This window comes from Melospiza melodia, chromosome 9 (assembly GCF_035770615.1).
Source record: "Melospiza melodia melodia isolate bMelMel2 chromosome 9, bMelMel2.pri, whole genome shotgun sequence".
NCBI lineage: Eukaryota > Metazoa > Chordata > Aves > Passeriformes > Passerellidae > Melospiza > Melospiza melodia.
Window position 1 is genome coordinate 33949784 of NC_086202.1, and position 15061 is coordinate 33964844.

A 15061-nucleotide genomic window follows, 5' to 3' on the forward strand; every position below is an offset into this window, starting at 1 on the left:
GTTGGTTCATGTGCATGAAAAAATGATATGTCCAACCAATAGGAACTGGCTTCTTTGGTGCTGCAGTAATTTATATGATAGTTTCTGCCCTCTTATGATTCAGGAAGGAATTTGGAGAATATAGTGTCTTAAAAATAAAGTGTGATATAAGCTGCGCTGTTGGAGAATTTTCTTACTTCAGGTATTTCAGCTGGTAAACTCTAGTATATTATTTCTTTTCTGACATTCTGGCCTAGTCATAATAATTTTCCACTCCTGACCTGACATCTGTAATTTCCAGTAATCTTTTTTTTCCTGAATGATTGGGTTATGAGGAGGGCCAGAAAGAACCAAGACTTTCTTGGTTCAGAAAGAACTAAGAAAGACCAGAAAGAACTAAGAAAGAAGAGAAAGAACTAGTGTGGTTGGGGATCCAAATAAAATAAACTTCCAAATAATGGTCCCCTTACAAAATCCTTAACCTTGGCATTCCTGTGTAACTGAGGATCTTAAAGGGCATTTTGCTCCCATGTATTGTTATCCCAGTAGCTATTAGTGTCCATAGGGACAAGACATCATGACCCTCTTTAGCAGCAGGTCACCTGGCATGGACACACATGCATAAGCACAGGAAGGGAGCAGAAGCCACATCAGGAGAGTAGACTTGAAAATACCCATGTTCATTCTGCCAGGAAATTTCCAAAGACTTCAAGATAATAGAGAGATATAAACAAAGCTTTCCTGTCCTTGACTTAGAACTGGAGCCAATGTGAAATGGAATCTTACAGGCATTGCTTTGCTCCTTTATCCACAGCCAGTTCTGAGCCAAAGTCTCTGAAACCCTTCAAATGATGTGCAAGTTTCTGGGGAGGGATTTGTGTCTCATGACTGTGCCTGCACATTGCACATAATGTTTTTCTTTTGCTGTCCCATAGGTTTCTGAGTGCTAGAGTTCCTCAAGTTTGAGAAGTAAAACCTGGGTTTTATGTGGAACTTTGTCCCTTAGCAGAAACTAGGACTTTGTGTGTTTCATGTTTCCAGTCTTGATTCTGGTCTCTTAATTTCTCTTTAATTGCTGTGCTCCTGTGGTGTGAAGAGAAAACCCCACACCAAAAGTTTTAGTGCGTGATCTTACTACCATTTCCCCCGTTTAGAAATGTGTATGATAACTGCATCTGTGCATTAACTGTCAAAAATAGTCAACAATAAGGTTTATTTCAAGGTTTCCTCTACTGTTTTCATGTGGGCTCTGGTAGTTAAATAAGAGAGTAAGAATGAGTACCTTTCTATAAAATTGAATGTGAGTGCAAAAGATAAATTGTTCATGTAAATGATTGTGGAACTCTATTGAGCACCTTTGATTCAAAGTACTGTGTGTAGATGCTTGAAATATGACTAGTAATTAATTCAGTGAAAGAGCAAATTGAGGATTTCAGTACTACTGGTGTAGTGTTCTGGAAAAGATGTTCAGAAGATGAAATTTAACAGTCTGTGAAATCTTTCTTTTAACTTTCAGAAAGGTTGCCCTTAAGCCTTTTCTTCTGAGAGAGGCAAAATGGTTTTGTATTGAATTAAGATGCACCAGATTTTTCCTTCCAAACATGAAATAAACACAATCCACCTTTTAACTTGCTGTTATATTCCCCCCCACTCATTATAGTACGTGTCTTAATCTTGTTCTCATGTGAGATATTTTTTCAGTTTGAATAATTTCCCTTTTTTCAGTATTGCTGAACAGAAAATGTTGACAATTAAAAAGCCAATGCTGACTGATGGTAATACGCCCCACAAATTGAAATTTTATGTACAATAAATAGCACATTTATGTTCCCTGCCATTTCCCTTGTTACTTCAGAGTATGTTACTTCTGGTGGGTATAGGTTCTCCACATGTAATTTCTTGTAAAAGCTCAAATTCTCATGCAATCTCCTAACTCTTGTATTGGGGCTTTACCATGCACTTCAGTATACTAAGCATTCCTTTTAAGCAGCAAAAGCATACAATGCTGCCAGTAGTCTACACAAATATACTGGCTGTCTGGGTCTGCATGCATGGGAAAGTTGTGCTCTCATTAGAGAAATTCACTTTGTCTTGTTCTGGAAAATGAAAAGAAGAAGTCGCAGAAAGAATGGAGGAAAAGCATTTGTTTTCAAATAATTTTAAATATGGAGAGACACAGTGTTGAGGAAGAAACAATTTGTTTACACATTTCTTGGCACAGATCTCTTGCACTTCAGTAGTTGGGAATGAGAAGTAATGGGCACATTCTAATCCAGATATTTTGGGCTTCTTTCTGTAAGGCAAAATAATGGGCATTGATTGTCTGAAATGATAGGGTATTTCTTTGCTCTGCCTGAACTGTTCTGTGCATCCATGTCTTCAGAGAAGAGAAGAGTAAGAATTAAAAGGTGGCTTGATCTTACGAAGAAGGTGCTGTAAGGATCAGTGACTGGGTGCTGAAATCAAATTCCAAGAATAAATTAGACAAGCATGTTACAGTCTGTCCACAGCAGTGGAGCTGGACTAGGCCCTGGGACAAAGAGCACTGGGTTGGAGGAATGGCTGCTCTGTCCACTGAAGCCCAGTTGCCTTGTGTTACAGGGCTTGCAAGGGTTTTTCAGGGTGAAGAGAGAGACGAGAATGTTGACCTCATGTTCAGAAGGCTTGACTTATTATTTTATGATATATATTACATTATAACTATACTAAAAAGAAATAGAGAGAAAGTTCTCAGAAAGCTAGCTAAGTTAAGAATAGAAAAGGAATGAATAACAAAGTTCTGTGTCCAGGCAGAAAGCAAGAACAGCTCTGCCGTGAGTGGTCAGTAAATCCAAACATTCACCCGAGACCAATCACGAATCCACCTGTTGCATTCCACAGCAGCAGATAACCATTGTTTACATTTTGTTGCTGAGGCCACAGCTTCTCAGAAAGAGGAAAAATCCTAAAGAAAGGATTTTTCACAAAAGATGTCTGTGACAGCCTTTCCAGAAGCTGAAGCACAAGTGGTGAGCTCTGCATGAGGCAGCTGCTTGAGGCAGAAGAAGTGCTGTGCTGTGAGCCAGGAAAGCAGTGGGGGCAGGTGTGATAAATAGGTATGATTCGTGCTGATAAAAATTGAAACAGTAATCAATATTGGTACAGTAATTAATATTTGAGAATAATAAAATAGTTAATAGTTAAAAGTTGTAATGCCAAAGAAGAGAGGGAGAGGAGGGGCTCCAATCCCCCCCTTCCCAGCAGATGTTCTCAAGGACCACAGGAAAGAAGCTGAAGCTACCGTTGCTAAAAATGACCAAGAACCTGGTTGGGTCCCAGAAAATGCTAATTATAAGGCATTTATTGCCTTGATATGTAGATGCAGTGATACGTTAGTCTTGGCTTACATTGTACTGGCTTGGTGCGCATGTGTAACCCAAAGGTGAATTGAAGGACAAAGAGGAAGAGGAGAGGTCTTCATCCAAAACAACCCCCAAAGACTTGTGCGACCACCAAACCGAGTGGTGGCGCGTGTGTGATAAGGGTGGTAATGAAGGTGGAGATAGAAATGTGACAAACCGAAAATGGGAGGAGATGGCATTGACACATGGCATGTAAGGGGTGATTTTCACTTGGCAAGCTTGTACATGAAGTGGCAAGGATCAAGAACTCTGCCCTCCGTGCCCCGTGGTTATTTTTGCTTATGGGCTATTATTTGAACCAAATTATCCCTTATTTATATATTTTCTAAACTATCCAATTAAAATTGCTGCTACCTTAAATATTGTTTGGGGTTTTTTTTTTATGATGGGATAATTGGGCAAACATAACACAGGTGACCTGTGTGCCCAGTGCTCGGGGGATGCTGAGTGCAGTGCAGGCAAAACCCCAGAGCTGCTCTCAGCAGCTATCACACAGGGGCTCTCAGCTTGGGCAGGGGGACAGTGGGCTCTAAGTAATGGTGAGATGTGCCAACCAGTTTAGAAAGAATGGCAAAATTTTTGAAAATCCTATGTAGTGAGATTATATCTTGCACTTAAGACTCTAAGAAGTATTGTTCTGCGCACTAGGATATTCATCCAGCTCTACTGTAGAAGCACTGCAGCAATGGCTTTAGTCATGGTAGGTGTGGTATTTTGTCAGTTCTTATTAGCAAACGCCAGAACGAAAATTGATGAACAGTTTTAACAAAAGTACTGATTGTGCAGTTTAAATCAAGGCAGTTTTAATAATATACTTAATCCTTAAATGTTCCTTATTAGATTTACATATTTACACCACTGCAATTAGAAGTTGGTATTTAAAGGGCACACTTCCCATTTCATGTGGGAATTTTTAAAAATTAAAAGCCCATTTCAGGCTTTTAATCATTCTTCTCAAGTTTGCTTTTTCAAACTGCAGAATTAAGGTAAACACATTCATTTGATTCTTTCCCTCTAGGCATGTACTATTTTTTCATCTGGAATGAAATTTATATATTTGGTTTGTCTTGTGCTAATCTGTAAAACAAACAAATAAAAAAAGATGTAGTCCTATTCAGCACTAAATGCTTTCAAACCTTTAAAGCAGTGCTGAGGGTAAACAATTTCTTTTTTTCCAAGTGTTGACATGGCAACAGTAACCCTCTGAATACAGCTTAAGCTTCCACTCTTCCCAGATATGTGTCTTTTCTCCCTAAACCAAAGACCTCACTGTACTCTGTAATGGATAAAGATAGTGAATTGCAACTGTCTGATCAGCCTCTGACCCTGCACAGGCTTCTCCAGCCCCTTTGGCCAAGTTTACAAGAGTGGTTCCATGAAAAGCATTTGCTAAATCAGCGGGGATTACTTCCCGCACCAGAGGGAAGCATTGCAGTCACAGCACAGGCTGGCAGTGGAAGGTGCAGATGCAATGCCTCCAGCACAGTGAGCCGTGCTGCAGGCACTGCCGTGCTGCAGGTGCTGCCATGCTGCAGGCGCTGCCATGCTGCGGGCGCTGCCGTGCTGCAGGCACTGCTGTGCTGCAGGCGCTGCCATGCTGCAGGTGCTGCCATGCTGCAGGCACTGCTGTGCTGCAGGCGCTGCCATGCTGCAGGTGCTGCCATGCTGCAGGCACTGCCGTGCTGCAGGCGCTGCCATGCTGCAGGCACTACCATGCTGCAGGCGCTGCCAGGCTGCAGGTGCTGCCGTGCTGCAGGCGCTGCCGTGCTGCAGGCGCTGCCATGCTGCAGGTGCTGCCATGCTGCAGGCGCTGCCAGGCTGCAGGTGCTGCCATGCTGCAGGCGCTGCCAGGCTGCAGGTGCTGCCGTGCTGCAGGCGCTGCCAGGCTGCAGGTGCTGCCGTGCTGCAGGCGCTGCCATGCTGCAGGTGCTGCCATGCTGCAGGCGCTGCCAGGCTGCAGGTGCTGCCGTGCTGCAGGCGCTGCCGTGCTGCAGGCGCTGCCATGCTGCAGGTGCTGCCATGCTGCAGGTGCTGCCATGCTGCCTGTCCCTGGGGCTGCGGCTGTCGCACAGCCTTGACCTGGCTTGGGTGTACCAACCCATGGCTTCAGAGGAAAGTTCTTCTGAAGAAGTAACTGCCTCCATCTGCATCTCAGTCCCCTGTGAGGAGACTGAATCCCCTGCTGCTCTCAGTGTGTGTCACACATCCCTCTTTTCACACTTGCCAGGGCGCTGTTTTTGCCTCGAGGAGCCACAGGGCCTGTGCTGTTTGTCTTCCTACAGGAATGGATCTGCAGTGCTGCTGGTGCTGAATGGTAACTGCCTGTGATAAAAGTTTATTTTGCACTTGAGGTGCCCTGTTTTCATAAGCCCCTTTAGGAGGGCTGCCACATCAGAGCCCCAAAAGCTTTTGGTTATGTAACATTATATGGAGACTTAAAAACCAAAAAAAGTTTAGCTAGTGACTAGGATAATAATTCATCACATTCAAATGAAAGATTAAAATCAGACAGGCAACAAGTTAATGCTTCTCTTCTGCTGACCATACACGTTTGGGTATGAAATGCTTTCTCATCAACTAGCAAAAATGCTATTGGCTATAGTAACCCTGTTGTCCAGCTGCCCTTCTTTCTCTCCAGCAGCTGCTGGGGATGGGTTTATTTGTCTTTTTAACAGCATGAAAAATGGTATTTGTTTTGCATATGCTACTAGAAATAAATTGTATTTCATTTTTAATGTTTCTTTTTCATTCTAGTACCCCCCTTCTGATCTCCAGAGTTAACCTCTCGTTCCCTGTGTTTAAAAGGATGTTCGCCTTTCTTTATTGCTATTTCTCTTGCTTCCTTTTTTCCTTCCTCTGTTTTTCTATCCATTTCTCCTTTTTCCTTGACTTGTTTTTCCTACAGTTGAGGTAATGGCCATTTCCCTGTCAGATGGGAAGGGAGTGCTGCCAATGTGAATGTAGATGGAACTGCTCTGATTTATTCCATCCAACATATGCTGCCTGAATGCCCCAGAATCTGTGATGTTTCTCCAACTTTGTTTTTCATACATGCTCAGTTGTGAATGCAATATTCTGAAGAACTGACTAACATCAATAATATTTCCAAAATCAATATATATATAACATACCAATGGAATTCTGCTGAAATGGGAATGGCTGTATAGATACTTTGGGCAGGGAGAGTTTAAACTCACCAAATAGCAGCTAAGGTAGAGAATTGCAATTGAAAATTAAACATACTGTGGGAGGTGTTATATTTAATAGACACGTGACTATTTCAAAATCACTATTACACTTTAAATGCCTGAAGTGTAAAAGACAGTGATCTGTAACATGTTATTGGTAAGCCCAGTATCGCATTTCAGAAATTGCCTAATTCAAACCATAATGAATTTAATTCTACATCACAGTGGCATGCAAATTTTGATACCTTTGGCAGCCTTCCATTTACAACAGGTTTCCACGGTGGAACAAGCAGAGCACCAACACTCTAACCAGCAGCTGGCTCTTCCACTACTGAAATCTAACTGCACACACCTGGACCAGTAAATTAGCAAGGAGTTGACACAGGTGCCTTGCCTTACTTGGAATCACTGAGGTATAACTAGCTCATTTATTCCTACTGATTTTTGTTACTGCAAAGCATCTTTTCTGTGTAGTTTTACCTGACTGCTTTGGCTGCTGATGGTGGGGAGAGACTGTGTTCCTTATTCCTCACCACTAGCTTGGTGTCAGACTGATCAGGACCTTGTAAGGGGTTATTGCCACTTCAGAGGAAGGCTAAAATGCAAGGAAAGGAGCTGTCAATCATCATCACCAGTCAAACTCATTACAGAGGAGGAACTATTTCAATAAAGACTTTCTTGCCAAAAGGGTGTTAACAGGTAAAAGTGTTCATGTAATTTATTCAGAGAAGTTTTTGATAACTGTCAAGTTATTCAACAGCTTTCTCTCATTATCCTTTACTTCATGTACTTTGACTTGGCAAAGCCTTTAGGAAGACATTTAATCAGAAGTATGCAAATAGTCCCGTTAGCTTCTACAGGAAATTGGCACTTAGGAATAGAAAATCTTAAACATTTTCTAAATGTTGAGACATATTGATAGTAGTTATATATTACGAGTTATGCAGCCTTTTTTTTCCTGCTGTGCAGTTAGAGAATTGTTCTGTAAGTTTTCAAATATTTTCTAAGCAAGGCTTTCCAAACCATTCTACAGATGCTGCTACTCTGTGACCTGAAAATGTTTCTGTTTCCATGCTAAAGCATAAATACTAAGTTAGCAAAGAAAGATTTTTTGATTGAATAGCAATTTTTATTCATCATTATGTATTTTTTAATTGTATTAGCTAAACCTGGTCCTAAAATAACACTTTAAATTACAAATTGAAGTACTTAACTTAGAAAATGTCATATATTTTTTTCTGTTATGCCTAGTTGCACAATGCAAGTTTCAAAGGCCTTGGTTTCTCCAGAGTGCCTTACAGGGAGAATGAAGTGTTTATAAGAGAAAAAGAATTTGTCTTTCCTTGATTTTTTCATGATTTCTTCAATTGAATTGGTCTAATATTGCAAATACTTATGAATTGTCTTTGTTTCCTATCTATCCTGATGGAAACGGGCTATCCTTTAGGGAGGGACGTACGAGGGTGACACCCTAACTCTGGTCACATGAACTTACAGTAACAGGAGACTTGTATTGTATTTTTCTTTTCCATAAATTGAAGACTTGGCCAAGGATACTAAAGGCTTAAATTCAAATAACCTATTTTCTGTGGCTGCAGCTGTCTTCACAGAGAGCAACAGGCACAGCTTCCCAAGGATTTTTCTTGGGAAGGCAGTGAGAAGCACAGAGAAAAGAAGAGAAAACAATTCTTATCTCTGTTCACTGCTCCTATTGTTTTGCACATGTGGAATGGGTTTATGGAGATTGTTTACCCAAAGTGATTTGTTAACTGGACACCAGTGAAGGTTGTTTTCATTCCTTGGCCAATCAGGTCAAAGCTGTGTCCTGGCTGTCTCAGACGGTCACGGGTTTTTCTTTAGTACAGTGTAGTATCTCTTTAGTATGTAATTTAACATAATATTAGTGTAATATAGCATAGTTTCAATAAAGCAATTGTCCAGCCTTCTGAATCATGGAGTCAGAGCACATTATTCCCTGCCTGGGGGATCGCCTGCATCGATAATTTTCTACTTCAGTTTTTGTGCATCTGTGAATGGCCACAGATCTTCAGAAACGTGTATCAGGAAAAATATTTTACAGCAGAATTTAGGGGAAAACTAAATGATCTGAGTCTGGGCCTAGAGTGTCTTTATCTCCATGTTACAAACTAATTAGTTGCAACACACATAATGAAACAGTGCCCAAAGGCATTCCATAAGGGATGTGGAGAAGTGAAGAGCAGAAGGGTTGTCCAGGCTCCTCCGTTTCCCCCATGCGGGGCTTTACCTGTATTTGTTGCAGCTTGCTGGTGAAATACAATCAGTTCTGGGTGTTTCCTTGTGCCTATTTCTTACCAGGGTACAGCATGTGGGGCTGCAGAACTGCAAGTGCTCCAGTCAGTTCCATTTCACATATCAGAATGATCATAATTTTGAATGTGAAATCATGGCAATGTTCTGAAATCACATTTGTACCTTGTCTTTCATTGCATCCTTTTAGGTTCAGGACACCTAGAGACAAATGAGATGGAAAAAGGCCTCTGTGACACAAGTCCCTGCTGGCCCTGACTGTACAAGCAGGAAGAGACCTAGACAGAAGGTAAGAAAACCTTGTTTTAATTTTTAACCGATGTAAAGCCTAATGAGGTGAGTTTAATTTATTTGGCTAATAGCAATGGTATTTAAATGAAGCGCATAATTTGTTAAATACTAACAAATATGCTTCAGGCTGTACAGCTAATGTAATTTTTTGCTTCACTGGTAGCCTTGGAGGCATTTGATTTCCCTTAGCCCAAACTTCAACTTCATCTGTAAGTAGACCATACCAGCAGGTTTGATCAAGCATTTTTGTTTGTCACATTTGTAAAATACAGCATTTTAATTTCTTCTTTAGCCTACTGGACCCTTCCAAAGCCCATGCTGCCTGTCCATCTGCCATTTCAGATGTTAGTCCATGCAGGAATACCGAGTGAGCCATACTCTTTGCTCTGTTCTTGTTCCATTGAACGTCTCGTTGTGTATAATTCTGCTGCTTGGTTTGTTTCTCAATGGTGTTAAGATTAGGCAGTGGAGGAGTTTCTGACAACTGTAAAAACCACGTCTGATGGTTTTGTCAAACTGAAGGTTACAAATTTTAGTACCTTACTACAACTTTCATTGAAAGTACTTAAATGCACCCTGAACCTGTAAATTTTCTTCATTATTTCTTGGCCTTGAGAATGATGTATGAAACTCCAGAGAGCTATTTTAAACATATGATAAATATAAAACTGGACTAAGAGGTACCTTGAATGAGACATTTTTTTTGGTGAAAATTCTTTTGATATCAAGCCACATAAATATTGAGAACTTCATAATGACTTTAGTTGCAGAGATTTTGATGGGCATTTTAATATCAAAGTAAATTGCTATTAAAAGAAAAAATCAAATGCTTTCCATCTATGAAACAATTAAATGGATATAAATTGTGGAGATATTGGGAATGGTTGTTGCACAGCAAGACCAGTCTTAAAAGAGGAAAGAAATCTTGATTGTAATAATTGTGTTTGTAAAACAAGAAAGACTACACAAAATTTTCAAGTAATATGCAGAGTTAGTAAAATGTTTTTGCAAGAACATTTTGCCAGGAAAAAAGGGAAATATTCTTCTATTCCAGATAGGGAGAGGAAAAGCATTACTTGACTCACAAATCATCTGGAAGAACATTTATGTTGTCTGTCAAATTAAACCATATTTTAAATATTTTCATGGCCAGATAGAACATGTCTCAAGGGCAATCCAAGGAAGGAGAACATTTGATAAGCACATGTAGCTCTGGGCAAAGCTCTGTGCATTCCCCCACAGCTGTGGTGCCAGTGAGCTCTCCACCATACCACATGTTTTTTTTCCTTCTCCTTAAGCTCTGAATCAAATCCTTTTGAAATCAGTAGAGTTCTGTCTATAGACTTCAAAGATGAAGCACTGTGGAGAAAGTGCAGGTCAGGATTCATTTCCTTTTGCTTTCCTTTTCCCTTAGTTTCCTTAATTTCAGAAAGGCATATGCTATATTGCATCTGTTCTCAAACAGTCCTGGGCCATGAGCCACCAGAGCCTGGCATCATGTCATTGGGCTGTCAAAACAGGGAAGGGCACAGTTCTCCTTCTCTTCTCCTGGCTCCTTTAGTGTCTGGCTCCTTCCACCAGAGCTTTTTTCCCTTCTCATGATATGGTGCAATAGAAGAAAGTAGGTGGCATCTTAATGATATTAGTTTTATGGTATTCTGGTTTTCAGCTGTGAGATGAACATCAGATGCTTACATGTTCTCTCTACCCACCCACAATGTGTGTGCATGCATATAAATTTATACTGTACCATTGCTGCTATAAAATTTTTCAGAATTTAGAAATTACCATGAGTGGGTATTTATGGGAGAAAAGGAGAAACAGATGATGTCCCCATCTTGCTACAGGGATAACACTATAGCTTATCTTTTTTGCATCAAATGGAAGGACAAAGTGCTTCCTAGAAATGTGAAAACATGATGAAATCTAGATCAATTTTGGAGGCTAAGTAATCCACTTAAATTTTTTTCCTTCCTTTCTCCTTTTCTCCCCAGTAGGGCCCAGACAAGTCTATGGCCATTTGAAAACCAGGGACCAAATATTATACCCTTTTCTCTCTCTGCTGCTGTCCTTCCTTGTGTCCCTTCCCTTTCCGATGTATTTTTTCCAAGCAATTTCACAATTAGTGGTTGAATATATTTGTGAGACAAGTAGTATTGCTGAAAAGATAACTCTCCCTCCCCTTCTTCACCCCAGAGAAAGAGCAACAAAAGCCCATCTTATACAAAGTATAAGATTCTCATAGTATACAGTGGATGTAGTCTGAAGTTGGAAAGAAGTTAAACCAGGAAATTTCAAGTTAATCCTTTAAACACCATTGATTGTGGGCGATCCTCCCTGTCTCCTGCTACTCTCTGTGCTATGTCCCAATATTTGAGCTCTTTTCCCTGGTCAGAGGAGAGCTCTGGATTCATGTACAGCCCAGCACTGGCACCGACAACCTGTGAAGGTGACCAGGCAGATGTTGATGTGGGAGAGGGCTGCTGGGGTCCCTCAGTAACAGCTGGCTAGACCTGATGAATCTAAAATTTATACTGAGTTTAGGTATGCAAGAAGAGTAGGAGATGTGCTTGTGTCCAGTGTGTGACCACTGCTGGGTTTTATTAACTATGAAAGGTTTTATACGTTTTGCCAAAGCAGAAAAGAGAGAAAGCAAACACTGTTCAGCTGAGCAGTGAAAGAAGCTGAGCTGGAGAAAACAAGCAACTACCTGTTGGAAGTTTACCCAACATATAACTGATGACTCAGTAAGTCTAGGTGGCAGACTACCAAGAAAAAATGGGACTGGCATTTTCCACCCCTGTGGTTCTATAGATCCTTGAAATAGAGGAGTTCGCTCACAAATTGCATTTTAAGCTAGAGATGTGGAGAGTTGGAAAACAGATCATCTATCCATGGAATTTGCTGTTCCTGCCCAGAGATCTGGAAGGGATAAAGTAGGGCTGCTGTATGAGCTTTGTGCCAGAGGAGTTTTACTCTGAGGACATACCTAGCAGGATCATGGCAGTTTTGTACACCAGGTTCTTTACACTGAAGCTATAGTCATTGTGTCTCCCCCTTAAATATCTAGAGTGTGAGATTCTGGAAACACTAGCAAAAAATAATATTTTTTACAACACATCTTAGTTGAAGGAGGACACTGAACAAGTCATAGAAACAGATGCATTTACAACAATGCAAAAATACTTTCAAATATGTTGTGTTGAGATCTCACCGGGGAAAACAACAAAAAGAATCATCAACTAAGAAGGGAAGAAAGCAAGTATACAGAATCCTTAGGTATATTTAATTTCATCAGCAGGTTTATATTCTTCTGCAGAACTGTAATGCAAAGATTTTTTAAGCATCCATATCAGAAGACACTGGCCTGGAGTAATAATGCGATTGATAAGACAAAAGAAAGCTCCAAAAGAACTGGTATTCTCACTTTTCAGAAAGAAAAATTTTATGTTAATATGTAGGACAGGCCAGAAATAGGTACACAAAGCACATGGATCTGACTCTGTTGCCAGCATCTGGTGTTCCTACTGGTACCTGCTGAGAGCAGCTCCCAGTATGTACATCACATTCAACTCCTATACTCAGAGTCTGTCTTCGATTAACTTGTGAGTAAAGCTTATAAAGCAGTGAGGAGGAGCAAATAAAGTGAGTTTATTATTTATTGCAAATTAACTATCCTAATTCAGAGTCTTAGTGCGATAGCCACTGTGAGACTGAAGGGTGCTCACACCTGCTTGCATCACACCTGATGGCACAAGGCCATCCTCTGCCTTGTCTCCTTAGTGATTTCAGTGCAGCTGCCTCTCTCCTCATTCCCAGGAGAGAGGGGTGGTGTAGGTGAACCCGTCAGAGGCCTGGAGTCCTCATCAGACTCTTCAGAGGAAATTCTCTGTAGCATTATGCAAACAATTCCCTACACCATTAGGTAGTGACTGAGATAGGAGTGATTCCAGGAGCCCACCTGTCCCTTAGAATCCCTCTCCCTCCCCTTCACATGCTTTAGCTGCAGCTGGACCCATTGGCCTGTGCATACTCACCCCTCTCTGAATGCCAGCTCCCAGCAGACATCTCACATCTTTCTGGGATTGAAACCTTTAAAGAGCGTCATTGTTATTAGCTGGGAGGCAGAATTTTACATCTGGAATGTGTGTACAACTACATCTATAAATATATATATATATGATATATATGTGTTCAGTTTGGAATACCATTGATAACAACCTGTTAAGCTCTCTGCCAATAGATAGTTTAGGACTTGGGAATGAGAAAATAAAGAAAAAGTGTAGCATTCTGAATTTAAATAGAAACTTCTGCATAAAAGTGTAGAATATGCCTTATGAGTTGCATGTAGATGTGCATGTCATTTAATAAGTAAAATAGTGCATTTTTAATGTCAGTTCTCACTGTTGGTCCATCATGACTGGAGCAACAGCAATCTGAGGGAGTTTAATCACAGTAAGGCCTTACTTTTTCCCCTGGCCAATGGAGTCCACTATCCCCGAAGTGCATTCCCTTATTCTGGTCTTCCCTCTTTGCCCTTACATTTGTGTCTGCTAGAAAAAGAGCCAAAATGCTACAGAGATTAATCAACCAAATATTCTTTAATCTATTTTTTTAAACAGCCATCATGTAAAAGTGTTTTTAACTGTCAGCTCTCCTTGCAAACAACATAATACAATTTGTTTTCATTCTCTTAGCTGATTTGGGCTGTCATAAATGCTAAGCCTTTCAGTAAATCAACTAATATTTAATACTTTACCTAACTATCTGCAAGCAAAAGGTTTTGCTTTTATTTTAATGTTAATATATTCATTTTATACAGGTCTTTTAAATTATTCACATCATATCTTAACAAGCCTCTTGGACAGAAAATAATAATAATAAAACAAACAGTGTTCATGTATTCATTGATGGAGATTACCAGCTGTTTTCAATGAAAATGATGAAACAATGAAGACGACGAAAGATGTAAACCAAAAGGATTACCTAATTATCAGTGTGCATGTGAAATAATACCAGCAGATTTGTAGATGATGCAAACAAAATGGCCATTTTCTGCTTGTGTAGAGTTAGGTGGATATTGCAATTTACCTTTTATTATTTTAGCAAGGGCTGAATCAGAGCCATCTGCAGTTCTACTGTAAAGGCATGAGAGAGAGATTATAAGAGCTCTGTTTTCACATTCTTTTGATACAATAATGGAATTCTCATAGAAAAAATAAGGAAAAGAAAGAAATTATTCTGAGAGAAATGAGAACGTTGATCAGGGAATTTGGTTAACATTTGGACAAGCAGTTTTGAATTCTGGATTTTCAGTAATAGGTAAAACTCCTGAGAACTTGAGAAAGCCCATTTGATGTGAGGCTTTTGTTAAAAACATTTGAGAAAAAAACACCCCAAAACAAACTGTGAGTATGTATCTGCAATAGAAAGGGAGGAAATGGAAGGATGATTTATCTCAACTGAAACAAACATTGTGCAGCAGCATTGATTAGTTCCCTAAAGAATTCCTGTCATTTGCTCACTTGCACTGTGCACATAAATGGCCAAAGGAGCATGAGTGAAGTTATAGATCTGTGCACTGCAAATGCAGTTGTGCCATTCAGTTGAGCCTGACTGTTTAATTCTCAGATTGTGGTGTTTTATATTTGGGAAAGAAAATACAATTCCGACCATGAGCTTTTTGAAAAAAGTTTTCTTTGTTTTTCTCTTTTTATTATTACTAGTTTATTTTTAAAGTTGTGAAAAAGACAGGCCCCAAAAACAGCAAGGACAGTGAAATGCCAAAGCAGCAGAAAAAGTTTTCTAAGCTGCAGCGCAGACGTGAGAAATACAACAATAAGCCTATGTGATTTGCTTTTCTAAGTTGCAAAACGTATATTCAAGTATTCATTTAGAAGGTTAAGTGTGAAT